The sequence below is a fragment of the Schistocerca piceifrons genome, chromosome 5 (assembly GCF_021461385.2).
Source record: "Schistocerca piceifrons isolate TAMUIC-IGC-003096 chromosome 5, iqSchPice1.1, whole genome shotgun sequence".
NCBI lineage: Eukaryota > Metazoa > Arthropoda > Insecta > Orthoptera > Acrididae > Schistocerca > Schistocerca piceifrons.
Window position 1 is genome coordinate 38,498,793 of NC_060142.1, and position 4,437 is coordinate 38,503,229.

Genomic DNA, 4,437 nt, shown 5'->3' on the forward strand with positions numbered 1-4,437 from the left:
TGACATTGCAAATGGTGAGTTGATGTTTCTCAAGAATGCCTTTAACGCAAATACCTCACTGAGTCTGAACGATATACTTTTATGAATATGGTGTCTGTTCTTTCGGACATCTCCGAATGATGACCTGCAGCAGTCTAGAACGAAGTTAGAATTGTTTTAATACTTTCAGCTGCTAAGGGGCGTTGATATATATCAACGAGGACAGGTGAAAATGTGCGCCCTGACCGGGACTCGAACCCGGGATCTCCTGCTTACATGGCAGACGCTCTATCCATCTGAGCCACCGAGGGCACAGAGGATAGCGCGACTGCAGGGACTATCTCGCGCACGCCCTTCCGCGGGACCCACATTCTCACCTTGTACGTCCACAGACTACATTCGTAGTGTCCCACCACAACACATGACCCTTGTCTTCTGTGCGGATGCACACATATTCCCCGAACTCTTACGGGACTTGGTAAGAATGTCTTGCACGAGTAATGCGTGTGTTGGGGTGGGACACTACGAATGTAGTGTGTGGACATACAAGGTGAGAATGTGGATCTCGCGTGAGGTGTGCCCGAGACAGTCCCTGCAGTCGCGGTATCCTCTGTGCCCTCGGTGGCTCCGACGAAGCCGGCATGGTAACTCAGCGTGTTCGGTCACAGGGTTAGCTGCCCTTTGTAATAAAAAAAAAAAAAACTGAGTTAATGGATCAACGACGAACTGAAACGGGTGTCTTGCAACGTCCGCCCCGAGCAGATACAATGATCATAAACGAACAAAATGAGATTAAAAAAAAAAAGATGGATATAGCGTGTGCCATGTAACCAGGAGCGTCACGCGCTCGGATTCAAGCGGCCTGCCAGGGACGGTGTTGCCCAACGAGTGCTTTGTCTCGCTAGCTGAAACTTGAATTTACGCGCGCGACGATCTGATAGGCTACCTTCAGTGCTAAATAACTCGGAAACGGCGCAACGTATCGAATTGTTTTTGTAACATTCATATCTCAGTACAATCTGCCCTGCAACATCCATACAAGCGTTTCAGACATTTTCTGACCACACAGTATATCAACGCCCGTTAGCAACTGAAGGTATTAATACAATTCTAATCTCTAATCTAAACGAGGTTGTGTAATAGGGCTACGACAAGCTGGATGTTCCTTCTGCGGTACTGCAGGAAGACTTGGCAGGAATGTAGCCACTGCACACGACTGCTGGCACCGGAGGTTACTAGACTGTACGGACACAAGAGGACCGGAGTCCGGACGGCCACGTGGCTCTACCGAGAGGGAAGAGCATCGCATTCGGTGTATAGCTCCTGGTGCATCGTACTGCATCTGCAGCAGAAATCTGAGCAGCGGTTGGCACACAGTGACACAATGAACTGTTACAAATCGGTTACCTCAAGGACAGTTTCGAGCCAGACGTCATGTAGCGTGAATTCCACTGACCCCAAACCACCGCCATTTGCGACTTCAGTGGGTGAAGCGAAAGCTCACTGGAGGGCAGGGTTCCGTTTTCTGATGAAAGCTGGTTCTGCCTCGATCCAAATGAAGGCCGTCTGCTGGTTAGAAGCAGGCCAGTTGAGGGGCTGCAACCAGGGTTATTTGGCAAGCGTGATAGCGTTCACGGAGATGTTTAGCAAACTCAAGTGGCAGACTCTGCAAGAGAGGCGCTCTGCATCGCGGTGTAGCTTGCTCGCCAGGTTTTGAGAGGGTGCGTTTCTGGATGAGGCATCGAAAATATTGCTTCCCCCTACTTATACCTCCCGAGGAGGTCTCGAATGTAAAATTAGAGAGATTCGACCGCGCACGGAGACTTTCCTGCAGTCGTTCTTCCCGCGAACCATACGCGAGTGGAACAGGAAATGGAGGTAATGACAGTGGCACTTAAAGTGCCCTCCACCACACACCGTTGGGTGGCTTGCGGAGTATAAATTTAGATGCAGATGTAGATGTACCCAACAGGAAAACGATCGCCCACATACCGCTGTCGTAACCCAACATAATCTACAGAGCGTCGGCATATTGCTTCGGCCTGCTCGACCACCAGACTTGTCTCCAATCGAGCAAATATCAGACATCATCGGACGACAGGTCCACCGTCATCCAAAAACAGCATTAATCGTCACTTTACCGATCAAGTGCAGCAGGCCTGGAACTACATCCCACAAACTGACATCCGACTCCTGAAGAACGCGACACAACCACGTTCGCATGCTTGCATTCAACTTTCCGGCGGTTACACCGGTTATTAATGTACCAGTATTTCAAATTTCCAATGGCTTACCTCACCCTCACATTAGCCTGTGATCTGCCTATGTTGATTTGATTTGATTTGATTTTAACAGGGAAGGTAAAACAGCTTAGTTCTAACCCGCCACTGCCCGCACCGAAACTAAGTTTATTGTGCGGTATCGCTCCCTGTATATCTAGTTAAGCCAATCAATGCCCTTAAATAGTGCAAGAAGTTCTCTACCAGTTTTTGTTAGACACAATTTCTTCAGATTCCGATGTCCCGAAGATTCTGTATCTTTTACTCTCCAATGACATGCATTCGAAGATTAGGTGTGATGCAGTTTCCTCACCATCATTACAGATCCTGCGTTTGGGGTCCTCTTCCGTTCAAATATTCAAATGTATGTGAAATCATATGGGATTTAACTGCTAAGGTCATCAGTCCCTAAGCTTACACACTACTTAACCTAAATTATCCTAAGTACAAACACACACAGCCATGTCCGACGGAGGACTCGAACCTCCGCCGGGATCAGTCGCACAGTCCATGACTGCAGCGCCCCAGACTGCTCGGCTAATCCCGCGCGCCTCCTCTTCCGTTATACTCGTTGTGTGTAGGTGTTTTTTGAAATTCCCATGGCCGGTCATGAGTCTAGTCATGAGTTTGATCTCTTTCCTGTTCAGTCCTAGGATTACAGAGCCTCTTTTAAAACATGGCTTGGGCATCATTACCTTACCATGTTTTTGTTTATGGGCTTTCTATCTATTGCTTGCGCCTTGTTCCGCATTTTTGCGCGGGGTTGGCGTGGTTAAATCGGATTTGGGATGTTAATTTGAAGGGGTGGCCGGATGCCCTTCCTGCCGCCACCCCGTACCCACAGTGACGAAATCAGAATACCCCATCTGTCTGCGTCTAGTGTAAATCATGGAAAAGTGCGGATGCGTTGCAAATGTCTGTGCGTCGTCTAACTGAAGCGGGACGTGGAGACCAGCCCGATATTCACCTAGAGGGATGTAGAAAACCGCCTAAAAACCACATCCAGGCTGGCCGGCACACCGGCCCTCGTCGTTAATCCGGCGGTCGGATTCGATCCGGGACCGGCGCGCCTACTCGAGTCCAGGAAGCAGCGCATTAGCGCTCTCGGCTAACCTCGCGGGTCATGTTTTTTTTTTATGGACCTTGGTCCAATATCCTACGTGCTGTATCCTTAGCCAGTTCCATAGTTATAATTTGACCATAACCTTGGTGATTGTCAGGACAAGTTTTGGTCCAATAAATGGAGTTGTTGACCCCATCCTAGCCAATCTGTCAGCTTGTTCATTGCCACAGATCCCCGAGTGGCCAGGGACCCACACTAGGGTTACCCTAATGCTTCCATCTAGCTCCATCAGAGCCCTGTGGCATTCTGCAACAATCTTAGATCTTGTTGCAGGACCTACCAATGATTTCAGGGCTGCCTGGCTGTCTGAATAGATGTGGATGCTTCGGTCCTTGTAGCACTTAAGCATATTCTCGTCCACACATTCCCTGATTGCAGTAATTTCAGCTTGGAATACAGAGGCCTGTTTTCCTAGGAGATGATGCCCTCCAGTCTTCGCTGAACCCCGCACACCCATGCCCCAACCCCTTGGTCTATTTGCGACCCATCGATGAACCAAACGATGTCGCCCGTACGGTGGTGAATGAACCAAACGATGTCGCCCGTACGGTGGTGATCCTATGTTAATCACTTGAATATGTTACCTAGACAAATGTATTTCCGAAATTTCATTACTCTACATTAATTATTTTCGTGTGTTGCGAATTTTCCCCGTTTGTTTACTATCGGCCAGTCACATCGACGTCCGTCTATTGTAGGGTCTATACTTAAGTTCCTGGCGTTCTTCATCGGTTTGTTACCACTGCACCATGAAGCATTTGTTTTTCTCGTTACCCAGTCGTTTTTGTCGAAAGTTTGAGCGAAGCGAAAACAATACTCCCTAGAAATTACGCTATGGATTACGGTACGAATTTTAATAGGCAAACGATGAAGGGGGAAGTGGACAAACGGAGTATCAAATTGACCAGTGAGGTCTAATTCTGTCAAAAGGGACTCAATGCTTGAAAATAATCTGGGTAATTAAGAAAGACTTAATTATTGATTTGAGGAAAAATTCAAATATTTCGCGAACTGCTGCTGGTAATTATGCACATGACGTGTGAAATACCTCATCTA

At 48.0% G+C, this 4,437-nt stretch overlaps 1 non-coding gene across 1 annotated transcript; it reads right to left on the bottom strand.

The window, feature by feature from the left end:
* Positions 1-216: 216 nt before the first annotated feature.
* Positions 217-291, bottom strand: Trnat-ugu. The gene has a single exon. It is a non-coding gene; the product is annotated as a tRNA-Thr (tRNA).
* Positions 292-4,437: the final 4,146 nt, after the last annotated feature.